Here is a 12,333-nt window from a genome sequence, read left to right as displayed (position 1 = left end):
AAATTCTGTCAGCCAATCAGCGTCGAGTGGAAAGGCGCGAAATCGGCCGTTTTACACCATCTCGTGGCAATAAAGTGAACTAGGGGTTTTCTACGCTTTGGAAAAATCACCCTCTGCACTGGCGCGAACGGAACTAACAAAGCACGTTGCATAACCACAAGGGGCTTTTTTAACAGTCTTTTTTTTTCTCAATCTGCGAACAAAATATTCTCTCAGAGAAGATATGATCAATTACCAACAATACTATGTCAGCAAAATCAAATCCCTGGTCTGGTTCATGTTGATTGAAATTTTAAATTTTGTAATGAAATAAAAAAAAAATGCGAAATGTTTGAAGATATTTCATTTTATTTTTTTCTAAAAATCATTGACAACATTTTCTTTCCATCAAGAAAAAGTGTGTTGAAACATATAATTGAGTTTTATATCATTTCAGTAGCATTTGTCCCAGTCAGGTTCAGGTGTCCAGCAGTGGCTGTTCAGCTCTTGCATAATCTCATTCTCCTCTCATGTCTTTGAAGGTGGAAACTGAAATCAAAACAAGTATTTTTTTTTTGTAAGTTTTATAGTAAGGCAGCTGTGTTAATAATATTAAATATAATAATACAACATAATTACAGAGCGTGGACATCAGCATATGTAAATCGAATATGGCTGCATCCAGTTATAGCGATTGCAGCGCCACCTATCGGTGGTTTCACAAGTGTGCTCTTTTGGCAGCTACGTGGCGGGAGAGGCACCGCGCGCACTGTTCACGCTCGACACAAGCTGTGTTTAAAATAATGATAATAAAGAATTCCCTTGTCAATAATATTATTGAATAAAAAAAGTGATAAAAATTCGGTGTTTTATTTAACATTTTTAAGCAATAAAATAATAAAAAAGAGTTAGAGTATACTACATATATATTAAAGTCTTTATCGTTGGATGCCTCAAATATTTGAACCAACCATGGGCCCATCAAAATTCCATACATATGCCAAGGCAGACATTTGAAATGGCTTTCAGAAAAACAGTGCCTGATGCTTGTTTGAGTTTGTTTGCTGCTGTTTTTGGCAAGAATAAATTTCAATTTCCAGCTTCTTTTATTACAAATCGCGCACCGAGGCCAAATGTCAGTTCATTCTCAGGAGGAGTGCAAGTAGCAGCTATGGTGTATTTTTGCTTTGTAGCCGGTTGTGACAGCAAATCTGACACCCACCCTACCTTAAAATTTTTTAATTTCCCATTAAATCTTTCAATCGCCCTCCTATGGTGGTTGCTGTGTGGAAAGCCGGAGAACGAATTCGACAAAACTCTTATCCTGAAGCGTCGAGTGTGTAGTAAGCACTTTCATGATGTGCACACCTGGAATTGCCAAGTTCTCGGAAAGCAGAGCAAGAAGTGCCAGTGCTCACCAAAAGGGAAACTCCCTTGCTTCTTTCTGCCACCAGCTGCTCAATTAATGGAGATTCAATCAAAAATAAATCAATTTGATGAAACAAAAACTGATTCACATGAGGCAAAAAGGTTTGTATTTCACCTTTTCAACTCTTTATCAGCTCTTTATGTGAATAAGTTAAAAAAAAATTTTTAGAAAGCAAAGGCGAAAACCAATAAAGACCTACTCGAGGCAGCGAGAGTGTCAGTTTGCAGACGAGCAAGGTAATTATTAATTTTATCAGACAATTTTTTAATAAATTCAATACATTAAATTTGCATATTTCATTAAAGGAAAGGCAAGAATCGCGGTTGAACATGCATATACAAATTCTAGTTTAAGTATAAGCACACCAACAGCTCTCGAAGAAAAGTCTAATGGAGCAGGTTAATACTGTTACAAGTTTAAATAAATTAATTACCATTAACATCCTTAACAATTTAGAACTCTCCCCGACCATTGAGGAAGATTCGGTCTTCGAAATTCTACCAGAGGTACCAGGGCATCCAGAAAGCAGAGCACAAATAGAAGATCGGGGTGCAAAATTGATCGGTGCAAACATCAGGTGCGAAAAAAAAATATTAATAAATATATTTCCAGATATTTAAATATTTGATCAGCATAAAGAGTATTTTTGTTTTACGAAATATATAAAGCTCTCAAATTTTCATTACGAAGCTAAAATTAAGTCAATTTTTGTTTTTGTTTTATAAAAATGATTTATTACAGTTAAAATTAATTTCAATAATATCAAATTTCCGGAATAAATTTAATTAATAAAAATTAATTTCACCTTAACTGAAAGAACTGAAAAGTAAAAGTGAAAATATGGATAAATTTATATAAAATAGGTATGAATAAGAAGCTGAGAAAAATACTGCCTTTTTAATGCTTTTTAATGAAATGTTAATTTCATTAGGCCCAGCAAGAGAATTCACAGTCAGTCATCTACCACTTCACGAAAAAAGAGAGCAAGTAGAATGGATTCCAAATCATCGGAAGGAGATGAAAATGCAGCCGATTGTGTCCGTGCCCAGATTGATGCATATGAAAAAATGAGTCAAGCCGAACTCATACTGGCACTTCGTCTTCAAAAAAGAGAGAATGATCATCTGAAAATGGAGAAAACAAATATGGTCAATACAGCTAAAGCCAAAGATCTGCTCTGGATGGACACAGTGAGGGAGCGTGATGAAGAGAGGAAGAAAAATGAGCACTTATCAAGAGTCATAGGAAATCTTGAAAATGCAAACAAAGAGCTACATAATAAACTGAAAACGGCATGGAAAGAGGGATCGGAGAAAGGAAAACAGGAGGCAGGAGTTATCCTAGAGGGAATTTTCAGCAAAAAACAGCAACAGGCACTTGGGAAAAAGAAACGAGTTAAATGGGAAACGGATGACATTGCTGGAGCCCTCGCACTCCTCTCTTGCAGCAGAAAGGCCTTTAACTTTGTTAGGACCGTCATGAAAATTCCGCTGCCACACGAGAGAACTTTGAGGCGGTGGGCGACTAAAATTGCAATTATTCCTGGAATCCAAACTGTTGTTTTAAATGTGCTTAAGAAACTCAGCACGACCATGCCCATTGAGGACCGTCTTGTAGGCCTCTCTTTTGACGAGGTCCAATTGTCTGAAAGAGCACAGTACAACAAAAGTTTAGATGCAGTTGTAGGCCCGAACAAACATGCACAAGTGGTGCTCATGCGTCCCTTGAATGGAAAATGGCACCAACCAGTATATTTTCAATACGACGAGGACATGTCGGAGAGCATATACAAAGAAATTGTGCAGGCTCTGTATGATGCAGGATTTACAGTGGTGTCAACAACTTGTGATTTGGGCCCAAAGAACAGAACATTCCTGAAGGATGGAGTAAAGGTGCTTGGAGAGAATGCTGCTCCCTTCTATCCACACCCCAGTAACCCAGCCTTGCCAATTTTCTTCTTCGCCGACACACCCCACATGCTCAAGTTACTTCGAAATCATTACCTGGACACACCACTGATCTTGCCTGAAGGGAAAATTTCATCTGCAGTCCTGAAAACATCAATTTCCTATTTAAAGAGGTAATTTAAGAGCTCTTAAATTCATTTTTCAATTTGATATTAAATTTTAAATAAAATATTATTCCTCATTTTCAGTGCTGGGACGGAAGTACGATCGGCTGACAAACTGCACATGGGCTTGATGAATTTGAACTCAAAGGCAAGGATGAAAGTGTTGCCTGCGGCTCAGTTGTTGTCAAACAGCATGGCAAATGTTGTTCAAGATTTCCATGATCGAGGAATAATCAAGGACAAATCAGCACCGACAACAGTGAAATTTCTCAGGACAGTGGATTGCTGGTTTGACATAATGAACTCGAGCTCAAAAAGCAGCCTGAATTCCACCAACACATTCAAGATGCCTCTAGGCAGTGCTTTGCCAGATCAACAGAGAGCACTTGAAGAGATGAGCAAAATGATTGGCAAAATGTTGGTCGGTAACCACAAATCGTTGCTTCCATTCCAGCAAGGGATACTACTCTCCAACGCATCAGTAATTGGTCTCTATAGGTATTTAAATAAAAAAAAGGGAAAAAATAATTTTAAATAATAAAATAAAAATTTCAGCCACCTTAAAAGTTATTACGGAGTTACGGAGATCCTGACAGCACGTCTCAATCAGGATTGCCTTGAAAGCTTCTTCGGCTGGATACGAGCAGTGGGTTTCAGACATGTCAATCCTACTTCACTGGACTTCTCTCATCGAATTAAACGATATTTACTTGCCAAGCGGGTCTCCCATTTCTCCAACGACACAAACTGCAAGTTTGAGCCTAGCCGGAACATCATGGCTGAAATTCTTTTAGATGGAAACGCTGGCACCTCAAGTCAAGCCAAGGAGGCAGAAGAAGAAGACGGTCAAGAGGGTGACTGCTTCTCTTCAGTCCTACTTGAGCTCGAAGATGATGAAGTGCACGACGACGAAGAAGATGTTCCTGAAGCCAACCTCCCTGCCCACCACCGGAGCATCCAAATGAGAGAGTACATCAAGGATGTAGTTAAAGAGGGCGGTATTGCAGCCATGGCCTCATTTCTGCAAGAGAAACTTCCGTAAGTTATGCTACGAAAATAATTTTTTTACAATTTTGACTCTTATTTAAATAATTTTTAAAAATAATTTTTTATCCGAATCATTTAATTTAAACAATAATTTTTTTTTTTAAATCTCTGCTTTTTTTAAAAACTTATTATATTTTCAGGAATGGTAAAGATACCCCCCAGAGCGTGGACATCCCGAGACTCGCGCGCTTTAGAGGCATACTCAATTCCAGGACCCAATGAGCGTGAGAGCGAAGCGCATGCGGCCTCGCAGAGAAGCAGCGATTCAACTCGATGTTTACTTCCCTCAAAGAGGCGTGTCCGCCTTTTGATTATTTCCAATTTTCGTAATCTATAACCTGTTTTGTTTGGTTTTTATGTCAATTAACCTTATAACAATAACGTATAGTATATTTCAACTCTCCGATTGAGTTGCTAAGTTTTTGTGGCATTAAATCAAGAAATTTAAAACACGCTGCTTCACGCTCGATTCCATTTTCCGAGTTAGATAAGTATTAGAAAATAATTTAAAAGAATTATTGCTTTGGTGGTTCGTTTGTGTATAGGTAGTAAAAATATCTTCAGTACGGCTTCATCGGATAATTAGGAAGTAAATCAAATTGGATTGAAAGCAGATAAAGGCAAGTTTTAAGCATAAAATTTCAAGTAAGATTTATTTGTGACATTCTGGGCGGCAATCTTCTTATGCAGATTACAATCCCTGAGACGCATAAACAATCGTGTTTTTACAAATAAATCGGCCAAACTGGCAGAACATCCTAAGGTTTTCGAAAGGAGTGCTGAAAGTTTCTTGTTTACACCAATATCTCGACAGAATGAGTCGACTCCTTCTCCGTGATATGAAACAAAACTATTCTCCAACTGATTGACGAGAGCAATAAGTGCCTGTCCTTGGGGGGTATCAGAGCGTGGACATCAGCATATGTAAATCGAATATGGCTGCATCCAGTTATAGCGATTGCAGCGCCACCTATCGGTGGTTTCACAAGTGTGCTCTTTTGGCAGCTACGTGGCGGGAGAGGCACCGCGCGCACTGTTCACGCTCGACACAAGCTGTGTTTAAAATAATGATAATAAAGAATTCCCTTGTCAATAATATTATTGAATAAAAAAAGTGATAAAAATTCGGTGTTTTATTTAACATTTTTAAGCAATAAAATAATAAAAAAGAGTTAGAGTATACTACATATATATTAAAGTCTTTATCGTTGGATGCCTCAAATATTTGAACCAACCATGGGCCCATCAAAATTCCATACATATGCCAAGGCAGACATTTGAAATGGCTTTCAGAAAAACAGTGCCTGATGCTTGTTTGAGTTTGTTTGCTGCTGTTTTTGGCAAGAATAAATTTCAATTTCCAGCTTCTTTTATTACAAATCGCGCACCGAGGCCAAATGTCAGTTCATTCTCAGGAGGAGTGCAAGTAGCAGCTATGGTGTATTTTTGCTTTGTAGCCGGTTGTGACAGCAAATCTGACACCCACCCTACCTTAAAATTTTTTAATTTCCCATTAAATCTTTCAATCGCCCTCCTATGGTGGTTGCTGTGTGGAAAGCCGGAGAACGAATTCGACAAAACTCTTATCCTGAAGCGTCGAGTGTGTAGTAAGCACTTTCATGATGTGCACACCTGGAATTGCCAAGTTCTCGGAAAGCAGAGCAAGAAGTGCCAGTGCTCACCAAAAGGGAAACTCCCTTGCTTCTTTCTGCCACCAGCTGCTCAATTAATGGAGATTCAATCAAAAATAAATCAATTTGATGAAACAAAAACTGATTCACATGAGGCAAAAAGGTTTGTATTTCACCTTTTCAACTCTTTATCAGCTCTTTATGTGAATAAGTTAAAAAAAAATTTTTAGAAAGCAAAGGCGAAAACCAATAAAGACCTACTCGAGGCAGCGAGAGTGTCAGTTTGCAGACGAGCAAGGTAATTATTAATTTTATCAGACAATTTTTTAATAAATTCAATACATTAAATTTGCATATTTCATTAAAGGAAAGGCAAGAATCGCGGTTGAACATGCATATACAAATTCTAGTTTAAGTATAAGCACACCAACAGCTCTCGAAGAAAAGTCTAATGGAGCAGGTTAATACTGTTACAAGTTTAAATAAATTAATTACCATTAACATCCTTAACAATTTAGAACTCTCCCCGACCATTGAGGAAGATTCGGTCTTCGAAATTCTACCAGAGGTACCAGGGCATCCAGAAAGCAGAGCACAAATAGAAGATCGGGGTGCAAAATTGATCGGTGCAAACATCAGGTGCGAAAAAAAAATATTAATAAATATATTTCCAGATATTTAAATATTTGATCAGCATAAAGAGTATTTTTGTTTTACGAAATATATAAAGCTCTCAAATTTTCATTACGAAGCTAAAATTAAGTCAATTTTTGTTTTTGTTTTATAAAAATGATTTATTACAGTTAAAATTAATTTCAATAATATCAAATTTCCGGAATAAATTTAATTAATAAAAATTAATTTCACCTTAACTGAAAGAACTGAAAAGTAAAAGTGAAAATATGGATAAATTTATATAAAATAGGTATGAATAAGAAGCTGAGAAAAATACTGCCTTTTTAATGCTTTTTAATGAAATGTTAATTTCATTAGGCCCAGCAAGAGAATTCACAGTCAGTCATCTACCACTTCACGAAAAAAGAGAGCAAGTAGAATGGATTCCAAATCATCGGAAGGAGATGAAAATGCAGCCGATTGTGTCCGTGCCCAGATTGATGCATATGAAAAAATGAGTCAAGCCGAACTCATACTGGCACTTCGTCTTCAAAAAAGAGAGAATGATCATCTGAAAATGGAGAAAACAAATATGGTCAATACAGCTAAAGCCAAAGATCTGCTCTGGATGGACACAGTGAGGGAGCGTGATGAAGAGAGGAAGAAAAATGAGCACTTATCAAGAGTCATAGGAAATCTTGAAAATGCAAACAAAGAGCTACATAATAAACTGAAAACGGCATGGAAAGAGGGATCGGAGAAAGGAAAACAGGAGGCAGGAGTTATCCTAGAGGGAATTTTCAGCAAAAAACAGCAACAGGCACTTGGGAAAAAGAAACGAGTTAAATGGGAAACGGATGACATTGCTGGAGCCCTCGCACTCCTCTCTTGCAGCAGAAAGGCCTTTAACTTTGTTAGGACCGTCATGAAAATTCCGCTGCCACACGAGAGAACTTTGAGGCGGTGGGCGACTAAAATTGCAATTATTCCTGGAATCCAAACTGTTGTTTTAAATGTGCTTAAGAAACTCAGCACGACCATGCCCATTGAGGACCGTCTTGTAGGCCTCTCTTTTGACGAGGTCCAATTGTCTGAAAGAGCACAGTACAACAAAAGTTTAGATGCAGTTGTAGGCCCGAACAAACATGCACAAGTGGTGCTCATGCGTCCCTTGAATGGAAAATGGCACCAACCAGTATATTTTCAATACGACGAGGACATGTCGGAGAGCATATACAAAGAAATTGTGCAGGCTCTGTATGATGCAGGATTTACAGTGGTGTCAACAACTTGTGATTTGGGCCCAAAGAACAGAACATTCCTGAAGGATGGAGTAAAGGTGCTTGGAGAGAATGCTGCTCCCTTCTATCCACACCCCAGTAACCCAGCCTTGCCAATTTTCTTCTTCGCCGACACACCCCACATGCTCAAGTTACTTCGAAATCATTACCTGGACACACCACTGATCTTGCCTGAAGGGAAAATTTCATCTGCAGTCCTGAAAACATCAATTTCCTATTTAAAGAGGTAATTTAAGAGCTCTTAAATTCATTTTTCAATTTGATATTAAATTTTAAATAAAATATTATTCCTCATTTTCAGTGCTGGGACGGAAGTACGATCGGCTGACAAACTGCACATGGGCTTGATGAATTTGAACTCAAAGGCAAGGATGAAAGTGTTGCCTGCGGCTCAGTTGTTGTCAAACAGCATGGCAAATGTTGTTCAAGATTTCCATGATCGAGGAATAATCAAGGACAAATCAGCACCGACAACAGTGAAATTTCTCAGGACAGTGGATTGCTGGTTTGACATAATGAACTCGAGCTCAAAAAGCAGCCTGAATTCCACCAACACATTCAAGATGCCTCTAGGCAGTGCTTTGCCAGATCAACAGAGAGCACTTGAAGAGATGAGCAAAATGATTGGCAAAATGTTGGTCGGTAACCACAAATCGTTGCTTCCATTCCAGCAAGGGATACTACTCTCCAACGCATCAGTAATTGGTCTCTATAGGTATTTAAATAAAAAAAAGGGAAAAAATAATTTTAAATAATAAAATAAAAATTTCAGCCACCTTAAAAGTTATTACGGAGTTACGGAGATCCTGACAGCACGTCTCAATCAGGATTGCCTTGAAAGCTTCTTCGGCTGGATACGAGCAGTGGGTTTCAGACATGTCAATCCTACTTCACTGGACTTCTCTCATCGAATTAAACGATATTTACTTGCCAAGCGGGTCTCCCATTTCTCCAACGACACAAACTGCAAGTTTGAGCCTAGCCGGAACATCATGGCTGAAATTCTTTTAGATGGAAACGCTGGCACCTCAAGTCAAGCCAAGGAGGCAGAAGAAGAAGACGGTCAAGAGGGTGACTGCTTCTCTTCAGTCCTACTTGAGCTCGAAGATGATGAAGTGCACGACGACGAAGAAGATGTTCCTGAAGCCAACCTCCCTGCCCACCACCGGAGCATCCAAATGAGAGAGTACATCAAGGATGTAGTTAAAGAGGGCGGTATTGCAGCCATGGCCTCATTTCTGCAAGAGAAACTTCCGTAAGTTATGCTACGAAAATAATTTTTTTACAATTTTGACTCTTATTTAAATAATTTTTAAAAATAATTTTTTATCCGAATCATTTAATTTAAACAATAATTTTTTTTTTTAAATCTCTGCTTTTTTTAAAAACTTATTATATTTTCAGGAATGGTAAAGATACCCCCCAAGGACAGGCACTTATTGCTCTCGTCAATCAGTTGGAGAATAGTTTTGTTTCATATCACGGAGAAGGAGTCGACTCATTCTGTCGAGATATTGGTGTAAACAAGAAACTTTCAGCACTCCTTTCGAAAACCTTAGGATGTTCTGCCAGTTTGGCCGATTTATTTGTAAAAACACGATTGTTTATGCGTCTCAGGGATTGTAATCTGCATAAGAAGATTGCCGCCCAGAATGTCACAAATAAATCTTACTTGAAATTTTATGCTTAAAACTTGCCTTTATCTGCTTTCAATCCAATTTGATTTACTTCCTAATTATCCGATGAAGCCGTACTGAAGATATTTTTACTACCTATACACAAACGAACCACCAAAGCAATAATTCTTTTAAATTATTTTCTAATACTTATCTAACTCGGAAAATGGAATCGAGCGTGAAGCAGCGTGTTTTAAATTTCTTGATTTAATGCCACAAAAACTTAGCAACTCAATCGGAGAGTTGAAATATACTATACGTTATTGTTATAAGGTTAATTGACATAAAAACCAAACAAAACAGGTTATAGATTACGAAAATTGGAAATAATCAAAAGGCGGACACGCCTCTTTGAGGGAAGTAAACATCGAGTTGAATCGCTGCTTCTCTGCGAGGCCGCATGCGCTTCGCTCTCACGCTCATTGGGTCCTGGAATTGAGTATGCCTCTAAAGCGCGCGAGTCTCGGGATGTCCACGCTCTGCATAATTATACTTGAAATTATTTTAATGTCGTTCAATGAATGTTTAATTGATAAATATTCATTTGATTCATCTAACATTATTTATATCGACAATGACTCAATGATAATTCAACGTCATACACTTACAAAATAATAAATAATTCAGTTAGTTACTTCAATAATAAGTCACAACCTTTTAACCACCACGTTGTTTACTGGGGATTTCAATAAATTTAATATTTTCATTTGCATTTTTGCTCATTATTTTTTCATTAAATTCCACTCTTTATTTTTACTATAGAGTAGAATAAACACGGATAATAATTTTTTGTGCAATCTTTGTTGACCTCTTGGTGCACTGATTTTTTATTTTAGTTTTGAAAAAAATATCCATACTCGAGTTTTTTCATAGCAAAAATCGGCAAAAATGATTCATTTGTAAATTTTAATATATTTAAATTTAACCAATAAATGTGTATTTTCCAATCTATAGGGCATGCCCAAATTACTACCAATAAAAAAAACTCGATCAAATTTCCACGTATAATGTTTAAATTGAGTTCTAGAACGTTTTCATCTATTCACTGGAAACAAAATTTCAATATAATTTGAATCCTCTTTCCGATTTCGTTAGCAACGCGTGCTGATAAAAACCCAAGCACATTTCTTTTCTGACACTGACTTGCACAAAAGTCATTAAAATGAGTCAGAGCGCGAGTGAAACAAAAAGCCCCCAGAAACAAACAGAGGGTTGTTTTATTTTCAGCACAAGGGAACAAAACGCGCGCGTCGGCGGCACAGCGGACCCCTTTTCTTTCTTATTTTCCGACAGGAATCGATAAAAAGAATTAGGGTCGGACATCAGCGGAGATGTAAGAAAGAAAAGCGTCAGCGGGCGCCGCGCTCAAGCCCCGCCTTTGATTCCACCCCACTTTGCTCTCTTTTCTTTTCACCCTTTTTTCATTCCTCCCCTTTAATTTATCGCCAGCATCATCCCCCTCACAATCATTTTTTTTTTATTCCAAGCAGCGCTCGCCGTTGGGGAATAAAATGTCAATCCTCCCTCCATTTCATTTTTTCACTGGCGTTTTATTAATCGGGGAAATGTGATTTGAAAAATACGAGAATAAGTCGGCTAGATTCTTATTTATCGAACCTTGGAGTTTTCAATTTTATTTTGCTTAATTTGAAATAATGAAGCACTTAACATTGATTAAATATTTTATTGAGACGGTTTGAAAAAACGCCAGTTGAAAGTGACGCTTGCAGCCATTTCTTCTAATAGCAATGATTTATTTATACAATCAATTTTGTTATAGAAATCTCTGAAAACAAAGTTAACGTCTTCACCTTTTCGACTGCTGGCCTTCAATTAACTTCACACTTGTCTAGTTTCAGTTCAGAAAATATAATCGTTATCTTTTTAAGTGGATGAAAGATTTTGTTGAAATAGTTGATAATAATTTGAAGAGATTTATTTTTATTGAATGAATAGAATGAAAAACAATAACAATAAAATTGCAACTGAAGTGATTTTGCTAGTGGCAAAAGAGTCATGATATTGGTGCGCTTAGAATCAGCGTCGACATGCTTAAATTTTATTCTGCAAACAATATTTTACTCTTATTTGTGATATAAAAAAATATAGATAAAAACGATTTTAATTAGAAAAAATTTAACAAATTTAATTATTAAATGCTAAATAAACTAAAAAAATGAACATTGAAACAAATATTTATTTTAAATGAAAATACTTGAAAATTTAAAATAAAGCAAAAATATAGAAGAACTGTTATGATTTTTGTTTAGCTAAGTATTAGAATAGACTTCTAGATATGTTGATGAAATTTTAATCGGTCTTTGGAAATAAACTAGGACTAAGCTACAAAATAATAAAAACAAACTGTTGTAAGAGGCCGTCTTGTTAAACATTTTTATCGTCAAATTAGGAGAATTTACGGGCCCACGTGCGCGCCTCCTCTCTCATCAAGGAAGTTGCTCCGCTTTTGCCAATTTGAGCGTCTTTTACGTGCGTACGTCGGACGCGCCCTTGTTTGCTCGCCTTTTTCTGCTCTCTTTGAAATTCTAGCTGATTGCCAGGATTTTTCCGCTCAAAAAGAGAG

The sequence above is a fragment of the Neocloeon triangulifer genome, unplaced genomic scaffold (genome assembly GCF_031216515.1).
Source record: "Neocloeon triangulifer isolate White Clay Creek 2 clone unplaced genomic scaffold, ASM3121651v1 ptg000011l, whole genome shotgun sequence".
Classification (NCBI taxonomy): domain Eukaryota; kingdom Metazoa; phylum Arthropoda; class Insecta; order Ephemeroptera; family Baetidae; genus Neocloeon; species Neocloeon triangulifer.
Note: the sequence above shows the minus strand (reverse complement) of the source record.